At 40.6% G+C, this 16,004-nt stretch overlaps 2 pseudogenes; one reads left to right on the forward strand and one right to left on the reverse strand.

The window, feature by feature from the left end:
- Positions 1 to 1,985: 1,985 nt before the first annotated feature.
- Positions 1,986 to 11,756, forward strand: LOC140938051 (uncharacterized; annotated as a pseudogene).
- Positions 11,757 to 12,273: 517 nt separating this feature from the next.
- On the reverse strand, positions 12,274 to 15,742 carry LOC140938052 (uncharacterized; annotated as a pseudogene).
- Positions 15,743 to 16,004: the final 262 nt, after the last annotated feature.

Consider the following 16,004-nt stretch of genomic DNA (forward strand, 5'->3'; position numbering starts at 1 on the left):
CCAGATTGTTAACGTCATTCGTCACCCATAATATAAATAGGTAATCAAATGGCATACTCGTGGACAAAACGCGCGTGAAATTATTCCCTAATTTCACTCGTCACCATTTGATTACACATACAAATACAACAGTCCGCAGTCTGTATTTTACACTGACCGTTAATTTACTGAATGAATTAAGAAACAAACATTCAAGGTTTGCAGGAACTAAACTTTCAGACAAGGATACACTTCTTAAAAGAATATAACTAAAGATTTTCTTTATATATCAAGGGAAAATAGATAAAAGCTTACCTGTAAGCATAAAGCCGAATCCTTTAAATTTTAAAGCCACGATGTGGTTGTACACAGCGCAAAACGTGGTCAACATTCCAGTGATTTGCAGTTACACCGGCGAATTAATTTGCCCACAAATGCCACAGAACGAGGAACGTAATATTTCCACTGATAGTAATAATAGAATAGTCCATTTGCAGGAAGTTTTGCCAACAAACTTTACCATTTTCTCCTCATTTTCGATGATCATGGCTTCCATTGCACAACAATGGCTTCTCGTTCCCAGAATCTTTGCGGCACTAGATTTCCCGCGAAAAAATAGGTTGACCCGGGCCTGGACCCGGGTATAAAATTAAACCCCACATGACCACACCCAAAATCGAAAGTTGGTTCTCTTTTGGACTTTTTCAGCCCCCTGAAGCATACCTATTGTAGACATCATTTTGGATATACCTCACGTAAGCGACCAACCAAAATGCAAAGACTGAGTGATCGCTTATGGGATTTGGTCGTTAACAAGAATCGAACCACAGGGGCCAGGAGGGTTTCTTCCGAGAAAAGGTCCAGGCACATAGGATATCAAATTGCATGTTGTCACTAAAGTTCTTGGTATGTTCTAAGTAAGACGCAGGGTCCAGAGGAGATGTGTTTGTCGTTAGAACATCAAAACCCGTCGAAAACCTCTGAAAAAATGGGTTATTTTGATCGCGTTACAGTTTCGTTACAAATTCTATAGACCGCAAACCAAGAGACTGACGGCTCGCAAGATCGGCTTACAGTATAAAATCCTTTCTTTTACTCGGCACCTCGTGCCTCAGTCGCCCTTCGGGCAACGGCCTTCGGTCACCCTTCGGGCGACGTGCCGTGCGCCAGCGAAGATATGGCTTGCGGTTATTGATTTTCAAAAGTCGATCTGGGTCAGATAAGAAGCGAAGAAATCGTTTACAGTAGATTTATGAAGATCCCATTGAGCTAATTAATCGTGCTGAGCGACAGGTATAGACATTTTTCAAGGTGAGACTTTAAATATGTATTTCGTTTATTCACACGAAACTCCTCTGGACCCTGTGAGTAAGATAGGGCATACAGCGAAAAATAAAGATCAGAGAATGCGTCAAGTAGTCGCTTTATACAAGGGGTTAAAAACAATGGAAAATCTTTAACCGTCAGGGTCAGAAAGTGGTCGCGGTCGCTTATATACCGAGGAGGTGGTAGTTTACAATAGATTCCAACTGTAACGGCTTTGACTGGGAAAATTTTGGTGTTTTGGATTGGCGGTCGCTTATGGGAGACGGTCAGGCGGCTTACGAGAGCTAATCGCACATGGAGGTTCGATTTATACCCGCCCTGTCTGCTGCAGCTCTTGATTCCACCAATAATGCAATTTTTTCTCAGCCCTTCAATTAATTGAAGGCTTCTGACAACACTTCTTTTCGATGAGAAAATGCTTTATGAAACTTTTTTGACCCTTGGTCTTTTCAGACTGTTGTTTTGTCGAACCTGCGATCAGGCAGTCCTTTTTCTCTTTTGTTTGGGAGTCTACAGAACGGTGACACAGACGGCCGCAAGAGTTAGAGGGTCGTTGGAGACTTCACCGGAAGTGATGAACAGCGATGTGGATTTCACGCCCACATTTTAATCAACGGGAGCTGTGTGCGTGTCACGGATTTCCAGTTCATTTTCTTAATATTTCATTTCATTTTCTTAATATGTCAGGGATCAACACCAAAAAATGGGGTGGGATCAGGGATCACTGCACAGCACCGGGATCTTGGATCACAAGCCGGTGAGATCGGGATCAGCATTACTGAAAGGGGATCAGAGATCCGGTTGTCCAACAGAACAACAAAGACCACAAAATTCTGAAATGGCCTTAATTGGACGAACCTGTCAACATTTTTCAATTCAGTTGTATTTTTGCTGTAACATTTCGATCCGGTACTAAACTGTACTAATGCAATCAGATCTGCTGGACTAGCTTGTCTGGAAAACTTGTGGATACTTTGCTTGAATTTAAAGATATTTATCTCATGTTGTCTTTTTTAGCACATTACCTACTCTCTGCTTGTTGACCTTTTGACTCAGTTTGTTGGAGCTAAGATGACTGAGCTAAAGAATTGGAATTGGTCAAAGTCTTTGCTTGCCGAATACGGATTCTGGAAAAAAAAATGTGCATAATGGACATTGCCCTTTACCAGAGTGGCCAATTTCTCTCTTTCTAAACCTGTCGTGCGATGATGAAGCCAGGCATCCTAAACAAATATTTAACAAAGATGTCTTGTTAAGAGACGCAGTTCTTTTAATTGACAAACTCCTCTTATCATAGCACTTTCTTTTTGCACTTGGTATTTGACACTTTGCACGTTGTACTGGTGAGCCTCAAGACACCATATATGGTAGCCTTTATGCTAAAATTCCTTTAACAGATCCCAAAAATATCATTCAAACATTCACTTTTAAGCCACTAAATGCAAATTACTTTCAAACGTAAAGTAGCTAGCGTCATGAAAGATATAGCAACTTGATGAAGCTCGTGGCTCTGATTAAATATTCTGCCTGAGGGAGAAGCTCTGATCTGTGATAAAAAGCTAGCAAGTCGAATCGTCCAAAATCAAGGAAACACAATCCCTGTAGTCTGGAAATAAATTACTGCAAATTGTGCAGCCATGATAGACGCTTCAAATTTTCTGTCGCTACACCTTTTGCATGTTATATTAGCATTTTGTAAGCTGTTGTTGTTCATACGCTATAGCGACAGGGATTCTCTATTCATCCTCGTCTCGTGGAACTCTGTAGGTACTAGTCATTGGTCAAGCCAATCTTTGCTCAAAGAGATCTCAGGAGCGTATCATCCATAAACGAACATACGCGCGTGTGTACATGTACAGTTAAAACAAAGAAAATATTTTTTTGATTTCCTGAAAATCATTTTTTGCTGCGGAGCGACCGAAGGGAGCGAGCAGCAACATAATCAGGATTTAAAGGAAATATATAAGGGGCGACGAATTCTCGAATTCATCACTTTTTACCACAATGCATTGCATTTAACCACACTTTTTACCACAATGCATTGCATTTAACCAGAGTGTATTGCGCCACGAACAACTCAAATAAAAACACGGGGAAGTTCGGTGGGTGAGAGAGTGCATCGTTCGCTGCTCAGACTTAGAGTTTTCTTTGTGGCAAATTTTCTACAGCACGGTTAGAGGTCTTATCAAATTTTACGACACGCAGGAATCTTTCAGATGAGTACGATGGTTAACTTGGGGATTGGATTTCAATTCAAGAGCCTTTTTTGACTCAAGAGCCTTTTTGCTCTTCGACTCCGCAACACGGGGGATATACAAATTCCAGCTTGCTAGAAGGTGATGTGAAAGTGAGAAAATGTCATGCAATACTATTCTTAGGAAACTGTATGAGCCGAAAATGGATGTGATTTTGACCATTTGCTTCAAAATAACAGCGGAAATCGAGATAACAAAACATATGTTTTGTCCTACTTTGCAGACGAGGACGTGTATCGGCGTTTTGAAAAGCATAATTATGTTCTTTCATTCATTTATTGCCATGGAATATTCGTTTACATTGTTTTTTCATTGTTAATAGCTCGGTTAATGCGGCTGGCGATCATCCGGCGGAAGTTTCATGGAAAAGGAATAAAATGAAAGACTTCTCCTAGAAACTACGTTATCAGTCTCTGTGGTGTAGTGGTTAAGTGTAGTCGCGTCGAGTCGAAGGTGCCGAGTTCAAATCCTACTGAGTTATTTGTTCCTTCTTTCTTTTTTTTTTTTTCCCGTTTTTTGTGTTGTTGTTTTCTATAAATATATAGCTAAATAACTGTTACTTAATAAAGTGCAACAAACAGCAAGAAAAGTATTGTGTTTCCAGAGAAAATATCGTGCACCGTATATTAAATGTATTGATAAACGATCTGAATTTCTATTATTTCCTACAATTTACTGTGTATGGGAAAACCAGAGTTGATAACCACTTGATCATTTTCTAAACAACGTTCCCACGAGTTCTTTCTATAGACTGACAGTAATTATTCTAGTACTTTCCAACATGTAAATAGGATATTCAATGTCATTTTTGATTCTTTTAAGTCTCACTGCCTAACTAATGCCAGTATCAACAGAATGTGCCGCAGCATTACTATCTTTTAGATACCCTAGTTTATCATTAAATAGGTACATTTTTGCACTGTTGGTGTGTTTGTGTTAGTGTTTGCTTTATCCTTTCATTACTCCACAATTCTGACGGCTTCACTGGCCTCTTTTTTCCCATAAACACTGAATCTTACCAACAACACCAGAGATGGGTAAAATAAACAACTAGCTACTGCATTTTCCTGCGTATTAATTTACTGAAAATGTCATGCAAAAAACGCTGGAAATGGCCTTGCTGAGACCCTAAATTTAAAACTTTTCTGGGGGAGTATGTCCCCAGACCCCCCTAGGTTGGGCCACCTTCATCGCTACAACTTTAATTTTCTCCCACGTGCGTGCACCTTCAGGCTACCGACACCAATACGAAACGTGTATAAGGATAGTCAGATGGTGATGTATGACTTGTGGCACACCTCACCTTAGTTGGTCAACCGGTGCGACCAAGGCGACGACTGAGACAAACTACGTGTACAATTAGGACAAACGCCTTTTACCTTAGACTAACTTGATGTTTTCTTTTGCTTGTGTCGCTGGCGAATTGCGGAATTGATCACATTTTAAAGGAAAGGCGTAAACGGCACGTACAGAGCACTAAACTAAAAGTTCATGACAAGATATATTGCAATGAGAGCTCTTAAGTGGAAGGTATTATGACAGAAACTATGATTGCTCTAAAGAACAAAGTGGAACCAACCTTAATTCTCCTGTCAGTAAATGATGTGACTAATTGTAAAAGAAATCAAAAAGAGAAAAAAATTTTTTTGCAGTTTTTATAAAGTACACGCAGCTAATCCAACCCGGATTGAATCCAGGGATCAAACAAATTCACGGGATCAGGGATCAAGTTTTGCAACAATTTTGGGATCAGGGATCAAAATTTACGGCCTAAATGTGGGATCATTTGGCAAAAAAAATATACCTTATTACAACCCTGATATTTGCTACTTACAAGGTCTTTTCTACAAAGGAACTTATCCTTAGCAAAGAAATTACTTTGCTTTTTCGCAAATGACTAAATCCCTGCTTCATGTCAAAAGTTAGAGACAAAAAGAATAATCGGAACTTGAAAAACTGTTAGGCCATTAAGGGCCTCTTCATATGAACCCGGTTGACCGGGCTGGCTCGGTTACCGGGATGAATTTTGCTTTGGGTTCATATGAGAAATTTCAGCCCGGTTTCCGAGATGAGAAAAGGTCAAAGATCCTGGGTACGAGTTCTGGCGCCAAATTTAGGAAACAAAGCAAACATAGCGAAACACAAAAATTTTAACTTTTGGGCCTATCTTAGCATCGGTAACTCTTAAAGCTGTATCACTGCAGTTAAATGGGATGCTTATGATGTGGAAAATACAGCAGGCAATGCAAGACGATGCCATCCGGACCGCCAGAATTCATCCCGCCGTTCATCCCGGTAACCGGGATGAAGTGTTCATATGGCAAAATTTCCAGCCCGCTTACCGAGATCTCGGTTGGAAAAACCGAGATCTCGGGAACCGAGCCAGCCCTCCCTCTCATATGAACACATCGAAAATTTTACAAAGGATTTAGAGGTGAGGCGAGATCTCGGAAACCGGGCCAGCCCGGTCAACCGGGCTCATATAAAGAGGCCCTAAAACAAGTTTTAAAACAGCAGGAACCAATTACATTAATATGTTCTAGAGTCAGAAAATTAAGACGTGTTTTTACTACCAAAAGAACGCCAAATTCACGAATTTGATGACTTTAGTGATATTTTCAAACGGAAAAAATTTTTAAGTGAACCTGTACACTAGCCACTCTCAAAAATGACCTCTGGTCACTTATACGTGCTTGCACGAAAGCATGTATCAGTGAGCGGGTTACACTTGCTACAAGTCGACCTCTCATAAGTTACAAATAATTTATTTGAAGTCATTTTTGATCCTAAATAAATTTCTATTGTTTCGAGAATTTTTAAAAAGCCCTTTGAGGGAACAGATGTCATGACGTCAAAGCAAAAACTGAGTCAGACGTTACACACTTGATAAAAGTGGATCATTGCGGCGTTCTCTGCTTTCAAAACATTGATTTTGACTCTGACATGGCGCGCGCGAAATATCTTTTAATTTTGTCAGGTACCTGTGTTGCAAGGAAAAAACAAATCACACCAGTTCTATCCCCGCCATCAATCAAAGTAGTATTTGGTGGGCGACGGAAAACACACTGAAAACAAGGAAATATATCCGCCCTTTAAAAAAAGTGGAGATTCGCGTTTATGAAAAGACAACGAAATCTGTCATTAATAACGTCTCAGCATACTCGACTGACTCGATTACACCCGACTTCAGATTAAGACAAGAAGCCTGAAGTCGTTTCCGTGGGATGCGTTGGTCTATGGAAGCATTATTTCTCTCCAATCCACATCCCCTTTTTGCTTCCTCCCTATCTCCTACCCCTTTTGACAGTGGTCGCAAGGATGGAGTTGATCTTGTTTTGATCTATCGCTATGTAGTTATTTTCGTAGCAAGATTTGGATAAGAAAAAGAAGTTATTTTTCATCAAAACAAGGTTTACCCGTGTAACTTAAATTGGAATGTTAACGGAAACAAGTAATGGAGAACATGTGCATAATGCTCTCTGATTAACCTGAACAGGAACTATATGTATAAAGATACGTCATATCTTGACACAGGTAACTTTTTCAAAGAGAAATAAACATTGTAGTTTTAGGTAAATGGAACATAACAAAACGAAACTTCCGCTTACTTTATCCAGGGTCGAACCCAGGGTTATTTTAATAAAAGTTCGATAAAGTTCCAATGTTTTAATCCAAGATTAAAGTTTAATATTCCAAGATGGTCTTGACACGGTTAAAAATTAATTGCAATGTGTTTCCAAGGTCTCAAAGTTAACATAGTTCCAATGATTATCCCTGATTCCAAGGTATAATAAGTTTACTAAGGTCCTGATCCGTGTCCCATCCACAAGTCCAATCCATGCCGAAAGCGAGTCGTCGATCGACGAGGACGATATTTTCGCGATTTCACCGCCAATCGTCAAGGGTACGAGTTGTAATTTACGCGATTTAACCTCCCATCGTCAAGGTGTTTTCGATAAGAAAAGAAAAAATTGAACTCTGGCTGTGCTCGGCAAAAACTGGCGAACTCCGAATAAAAAAATCTATCGGAAATCACGGCCCGCAACCAGACGCTACTAATGCTACTAAAACCTTATGAAAAAGCTAGACCTAAACAAAAAAGAATCATGAAGGGAAGAAATAATTTGTCTTAGGTCGCCTTTCGTGACTTGCCAGTATCCCGAAGGATTTCGCTGGTTAAAACAAGCCATCCTAAACCACGAGTGGGAAAACTCAAGCGCGACAAATTTGGCAAGGAACGTTCTGATTTCAACGTTCTTCAGAGGAAGCAAATCGATTAAAAATCGATACAGATTTTGTACAATCTGATTAGTCGGCTTGGAAGAAGAGATAATCGATAAAGATTTTACGCAACCCTATTGGCTGGCTTTGCAATTTGGCTACAACCGAACCGGATTTTTACCGTGGTAGTGCCACAGGCATCCCCCGGAAAAAGGTTATCGCCTTCTGATTCGATCTCACCGTAGGTTGTAAACATTCTCAAAACAAAGGTGTATGTTATTGTGTGATTCTTCACCGACGGTAATTTTTATCACTGTTTTTATAAGGCTCATCGCGTATCAACGGCGCTTTTCAAATTAGCCTAAAAAAGTTTTTTCGATCGGGCAAATTATCGATTAGTTTCGGTTCTGATCGCCAGCTGTTTCAGAAGTAAGGACTTCTTATGGTCAAAACCAATGAGATTTGCTACAAAGCGTCAAGGCTGTTAATCTACATGCATATGCATATTCCATGATATTCGGTTTTCAAGATCTTTGTATTTTTATCGCTGAGTACACTCCATTAATTAATTCCTTGAACTCAGCTTCCCGTGAAGCATGAAATGAAATGTTAATTTTCCAAGACTTGATCATTAATTTCATCCAAAAAACTCTCTTGACGTGCGCACCCATCCCACACATTCACTGGCGGTCAGCAAACTGCGCACGCATTGGTCTACAAGCCAAATAAAATGACTCGACTAGGGGTCATCGCTCGGCAGGAAATTGTATACTGTGATGTGCTTTGATCTGTACAGTACCGCAAATGATCCCCAACCGCAAATGATCCCGAGACCGCAAATGATCCCCAAAATGGACCGCAAATGATCCTCGACCGCAAGTGATCCCCAAAGTTGACCGCAAATGATCTCGTGAAAACTTGAGGAATGGAATGGATTTTATGGGACTGATTACAAAAAAGGACTGATTATAAAACAGGAACCTTTTTCTCGCGCCTTCTAAAGAAAAAGGGAAGGAGGACGCTTCGTCTCAGGTCAATTTATACAAGGCCAAAAAAAAGTAGAATAAATCTGAAAAGGATATGCTATGAACCGTATACTTCTTCCATTGTCAATTGCTTCAATTTTCTTTAAAGAACTGTTTCGTCGCTGAAAATTTAAGACAGGCAGGACGTTACGCAGAAAAAACTCTATTATTTTAACGCCCAAGCTCAACTTGTCTACTGAGGAATACCAAGCCGGGCACCCTCTACATAACAAGAGCTTTATTGACTTTACTGATCTTTTTAGAAGCGTCGAATTAATTTTCACAATATTTAGTTTTGATTTTTCTCTGGAGTGTGAATTTTACGTGATAAACAGCAAGACATTGGTTCGTAACTTAGGAGTGTCCCAGGCCTGGGAGTGCCCTTTACGAAACAAGACATGATTTGAAATAAACACACGTCAAAATGCCCCCGAACTTATCAATGTCCACAGGTTTCGGTTTATTTTGAAAGAGCAACTTGCTTACAGCTCATGAACATGTTGCGAATAGTTATATTGACGCTTATATGTATATCCATTTGTTGTGTCTTTGCTGGAGACAGTTAACAAGAATCTAAACCTGGTAACGAGAAACGCAAAAGCGAGGTAAGCGGTAGTTATCGAGTGACAGAACATCGTACGAACCGTCACATTCACGGACTAAAAAAAAGTCGCTTATAATTATTCGGATCCATGAGGCACTTTAAAGAAAATTAAACAACCTAAAACCCTTATTTAGCCGCAATGAAAAGCATTGCATTTGAAAAGAGTTCAAAGGAAATGCTTGCATTAAAGGACAAATCATGCCGACCAGAAACAACAATGACTGCCGAAAATGCGTGTCATGACCTCTCAGTATGAAATAAGCGGCAAAAATCACATTTGCTCAGACAAAACGTTTTCCTTCAGAGGTATAATCTACCCGCCAGAGAGAAAATTCATATGAACAAGCAGCATTTTGGCATGAGGTAAAAGTCGTGTGTTGCCTACCGACTTCGTTTTTACACTTGAATGATTTTTTCATTTAGTTTTTATTCATGTATGTATTTTAGAACTGAAATTTAGCGTTTAATCTTACTTTTTGTAATAATAATAAAATAGAGACGATGATCCGCTAACTCGAGTCTAAGCCATTCCTATTTTTCTTTCGGGATCATTTGCGGTCAACTTTGGGGATCACTTGCGGTCGAGGATCATTTGCGGTCCATTTTGGGAATCATTTGCGGTCTCGGGATCATTTGCGGTTGGGGATCACTTGCGGTACTGTACAGATCTCTCCAACAACGCGCTCTTAGGTTAATCAGTAAAATCAAGACCATAGAAAGCGACTGTTCACGAAATTCGGAGGAAAATCTAGCTATGATCGATGAATCTGATATAGAAAGAAGGTTCCTTGAGGAGAAGGCGGAAATTGTTCGAGGATTTCTGCAGGAGAGAGAGATTGTTGATCGCGCCCACGAAGACGAGAAAAATGATATGCGTTTAGCTTTTGAAGTGGAAAAGGAAAACATGAGAAAAGCCTTTGAATGCGAGAAAGAAGAAATGCGACAGAATTTCTTAAAAGAGAGAGACAACATCCGCTTGGAATTTCAGGAATCGAGACATGTTTTGAAGTTGTCTTTCGAAGACGAGAAATCTGCATTGATAAAATCATGGGATCGTGAAAAACAGACTCTCCTTGACAATTACATCAAAGAGAAGAAGGAATTAAGAGCGCAATTTGAGCGACTTTTAAGGGAGAAAGAGGAAGGATTTAAAGCCGAAAAGGCTGAAATGGAAGCGAAGATTCGCAAAGAGCTTGAGGGAATCGAGGAAGTAAAAAATGAGCTGAGGCGGACATTGTCGCCGGGCTTGGGCGATCTGGAGAATGTTTACTTCGAGGAGAACGCGCATCTCGAGACCCTCTATAATCACGAGTAACCAGAGGTTGATATGCACTTTAAAAGTATATCAGATGCCGAAATGAGCCTGGATAAAGAGGAGCTGTTGAAATCGCTCAAACAAGAGAAGACCAAAATGCATTCTCACTACGCCAATAAGCACAAGTTAGTTGAGCACCAGTTCGCGTTGGAAATCATTGACATAGAACGGAGGTTCAAACAGCAAAAGAACGATTTAATGAACATTTTTAGAAGAGAAAAGTCGGACATGGAAAAGGGCTTTATTAAAGAAAAGGAAGACATCAGACGTAAGTTCGAGGTGGAATTTCGCAGAATGCTTCAACGACAGAGGCTGAAATTTGAGTCGGAAATACAAGGTTACGAGCACGACATCTCTGTTTTGAAATATCAAAAAGAACAGCTGGAAAAGTGCTTTTCCTTGGAAATGCGAACATTGAAATTAAAATTCGACCACGAGAAGCTCGAAATTGAGAACAGGTTTAAAAACGAGAAGAAGGACCTTAAGAAGGTTTTAAAAGGGCAGTACGAGAGAAAGCTGAGTGGGGATAAACGCCGGCTGGAATGGCTACTAGATCAGTTTCGCCTTGGAAGAAGAGCGAGCACCGATCAAATGAACTCTAATGGTTCGGCGCTCAGCACAAGTTCTATTTATTCCGATTAATCTTTACAGAAAGATGATGAAGTGCCGGGAAAACTGAACAGGTTATAAACTTCTCAAGTACCTCAAAACAAATAGCAGTTGATACGGTAAACATGCCTCCGTCGATTTCTACTCGCGCGACTAATATACTCGGTCTTTCACAAATAGTCGCTTAATTTAAGTCAAACGAGCTTCTCCCTGAACAAGGCGATTGACTGTTGAGTGTAGTGAGAAGCTTTTTGGCTAATTATCAAGAACAGGCAACACAAATCTAAAATGTTGAGTCGCTCGAACAAATACAAATGTACAGGTTTTTTAATTTATTATTTTTTTAAAATTTTGCTATTCAGTTTCTCACTAATTGTTTTTTTTTTCCGTTCGCAAATGACATTAAGCGCCTTACCTTGCCAAATGAGACTGAAACAAGTAAAAAAATAAAATAAAAAAAAAATACAATAGAAACTAGAAAAAGCCACTGTAAAATTAGATAATAATTTATGTTATATAATCATTATTCTAATCCATTAGTAAAATTTTGCTTTTTCGTTTACTGTATGATTCTACAAACACTGGCATACGGCAGCGTGAAGAGAATATCTCGCGCTGTATTAAAACAAAGGAAGAATTATTCCTGTTATATTCTGCACTAACCTATATAAATATAAACACAAATGCAGCAAATCACTGAGAATATTGGATTATGGCCTGTGCGGTAACGCCACTTTATTAAAGAAAATGCAAACAACTAGTACAAAATAGAAATGAAAACGTCAAATAGAGTAAGCCGTGCCAGTGGGGCCAGAAAAAACCTAACCTAAAAAACCCCGTGGGGAAAAAGGGATAGGAAATCTGGGGCGGGCCAGGCACGACTTAAGTCCCCCGCCAAGATTACTAATAAACTAAATGATTGTAATAAACAAACGAAAACTAAATAGCAATAGTCTGAGCAACTTTTAAGCGATCACTAACGGTGTGCTTAATGTATCTGTTCTTTGAAGTGGCACATTTCCAGCCAGCATGCATATCTAGCAGATCAGCGGAAACACTCCGACAAGCAGGATTTGAGGCGGCACCAGACTTTATACTGTGCGTGCCGTAAAGAGCAATGTCACCTACAAATGGTTTAACAAATTTCTTAAATTCGTCTCTTAGCGTTGAATATGAAACTCCTCTAGAAGCGTGAAAACACTCCCTAGACTTAGTTTTAACGATTCGCCTAACGAGGGGCGAAGATGACTCACAAGTTGAAGGGAAAAGCTTAAGTAACCTTTCGGTGATAGAAACTGGGCAAGTAGCCTTATGAGACCTAGCTAGAAAGGACGTATGCCCTTCTCTATACTGATCATTTTTGCGCTGAGGAATAAAAACTGACATGTACTCGTTGAAAAAAGAGACATCTTTAACTGTCAAATTGCGAATTTCGTCCATACGAAAAAACCCAGCAAAGCCAACCAAGAGGACGAAAAGAAAACGAATAACGGCAAGCGAACTACTAGAAATATGATATTCAGCGATCCTTAAAACTGTGTCAACGGATAAAGGCTCTTTGGGTTGAACAGGACGAGCAAGCTTCCTTCTTGCACCCTCCAAGGACGACTTAACAAGGGGGTGACCAGTAGGGCATTCTACAATACCGGCCAGACTATGACCCCACTTAATACCATAAACAACTGACTCTATAGGAGATATCCCCGTATTATTAGAAATAGAAACAGCAGTAAGTTCGCTGATAAAGAGAGCAATGTGCAGTGGCTTCGCTGGAATAACTGGAACGCCAAACTTAGAATCTGCCCATTCACGCCATCTGATCCAGCCAGATCTATACTTCTGCACGGTAGAGGGAGCCTTGGACTCAAACTGTAAATGGAGAAGGTCTGGAACAAGCTTGCGCAAGGATGGATCGGCCAAAGAATTCGCTTCACTCCAAATCCCGGATTGGAGAACATCTAAAAAATAAAATAAAAGTAGGCAGGAAAAGGCAAAACATATAAAATTATAATACAGTAGAAAATATGATGCTACATCATAATCATGCAGCACGGACAGTACTACAGCGTAAAAACGACATGTAATGAGAAACAACGACAAACGGAAGCCGAACTGGCTGAGCCCAGTAATGCTGTAAAAAACAGTAAAAAATACAACAAAATAGCAAACATTCAATAAAACAAATGTAGACCAATAAAATAAAACATAGAATAAGGCCAACTGACGGCGCCAAAACAGGCAAACTACGTGGTGAAGCGGACATCGAACTCCGAGCCAAGAAGACGCTGCCAAATCAGGCAAAAAATACACCGCCAAAACAGGCAAAACAAAGCTGCCAAATCAGGCAAAAATACACTGCCAAAGCAGACACGATAACGGTGCCAAATCAGGCAAAAAATAAATAAATAAATAAATAAATAATAATACCAAAACGAAGCTAACAAAAGATAAACCTAAAACACCGACAATAATGAGCTGTAAGGGGAGACAAAAATGGGAAAGCGCACCTAAAATCTATCCGCAAAGCTAACATTTTAAATTTCGGGCAGCCGCTGAACACCGACGGACGCGCTTTGTAAATCTGCTTCTGTCCTGGACCCTCCAGCAAGAGGTCTTCAATACAAGGAAGCTCAAACACTTCTTTAACAAAAGACTTGAACTGGGAGGCGTTGTCGTGCAAAAAAAAAGGCCAAAAATAGGCCGAAGGCCATTGTGGAACGATCAAAGTGCCGTAACCGGAGCAAGACGAGAGAGCCCTAACTAAAGGCACAATGGCACCCACCGGAGGGCAAACCCAGTTATTCTCATGTCGCCAATCCTGAGCCAAGGCGTCCACACCGCTGCAACCTGGGGAAGCAAATTTAGAGTTGAACCTCGGAAGCTGGGCATTGTAATAGGACGAAAAGCGATCAATTTTGTGAGGGCCCCATTTAGCGTCGACAAGTCGAAATACCGAGGGATTGATGGACCAGTCGTCTTTATCAATAAATCTGCTAAGAAGATCTGCTCTTTCATTAAGAGACCTAGGGATCCACTGGGCTTCGAGAACGATGCTGTTGGCAAGACAAAGATTGAAAATATCCATAGCCAGGGCCTGGAGGTGAGATTTGGAGCTTCCGATAGCAACTATTCTGGCGGCGGCCTGATTATCAGTGAAGATTTTAACTCTCTTGTGTTGCAGTTGAGCCACGTAAGAAAGCAACACGTAAAAAATTGCTTTCAGCTCGCGAAACGTAGAGCTTTGGCCGATATCCTCGCTCTCCCACATGCCGCTAACGACGGAGCCGTCTAAAGTAGCCGAAAATCCTCCGAACGCTACGTCACTAGCATCGGAAAATACAACGGTATGCTTAGCTAACGGTGGCCTAATAGAATAGCCGTTTAAGCAGTCGATGTTGCAATACCAAAATTTCAGTTCTTGTAAAAGGCTCGGAGGAAAATGAATTATGTCATCCCAAGCCGATCTGGTTTAAATGGCGAAGTACATTTGTCTGGTCAAAAGACGAGAAATTGGACCAACAGCTAACGCAGCTGAAATGATAGTGCCTGCTATTCTCGCTAACTCGCGAAATGAAGAGAATCCATCCTGAATCGCAGAATCTAGCAAGCCTTTAAGCTTGAGAACTTTCCTCTCGGGAATCCGGAAACACATTAAAATAGTATCAATAACGAAGCCTAGACATTCGCCAATTTGAACTGGATCCCAGTGAGACTTTTCCTCGTTACAAAGAAGACCAGATGAAGAGAGCTCTTTACGTTGAATTAAGCTAGCTGCCACGGCAGAACGTTTGTCTGGTCGACTCCCGAAACCATCGTCCAAATAAATGAAACTGTTGTGCCCCATAGAACGCCAACGCCTAACTAACGGGCGCATTAACTTGGTAAAACAAAAGCAAACGCTACTTAACCCGAAAGGCAGTACTGTAAAGGAAAAATATCTGACAACGCCAGAAAAAGGCCACGCGAAACCAAGGTACTTTTGGCGGGCGAGACAAATATCGACATGGTGGTAACCGGACTTAAGGTCCCAAGAGAAAAACCAGTGTCCTTCATCGAGAACTTGAGAAAGCGATCGTAAGTCCTCGTGCTTGAATATAGGTTTTACTAAATAATTGTTTACGTGTCTCAGATCGATAACCAGGGGAAGCTTCTTCCCAACAGCGACTGTCAAAGGATTAACACAATACGGGGGGGATTCGTGCTCAACAATGCAGCCGTTACTTAAAAGCTCGCTAATAGCATCAGCGACAAATTCCGGATGCTGAAGAGCTGATCTATTGTTCTTCAAAAAGCACTGCGAGGGGTACTCGGCAAACGGCAATCTGTAACCGCGCCTAATCATATCAAGGACAAAATCTGGTGCATCTAAAGTCTCGACCCAAAAATTAAACGAAGATTGCAAGCGACCTTTCACGCCACTGCTTCCGCCTTTCGCCCTAAACTCGTCGCCACAACAAGACAATAAATGAATCAAATCACACTCAACTTCATCACAGGTCGACGAGTCGCCATCTAGTCAATCGCGTCGAGAGCTACTCTTCGAAGAATCCGCAGGCTTCAAGCACGTGGAACTCAAATGACCAAAATCCCCGCACTGAAAAAAGGGGAAAACATACAGAAAAACATGAAAATAAAATCCATAACATAAAAATAAAAGAGCAGTGTTGTAG

This window comes from Porites lutea, chromosome 5 (genome assembly GCF_958299795.1).
Source record: "Porites lutea chromosome 5, jaPorLute2.1, whole genome shotgun sequence".
Taxonomy (NCBI): Eukaryota; Metazoa; Cnidaria; class Anthozoa; order Scleractinia; family Poritidae; genus Porites; species Porites lutea.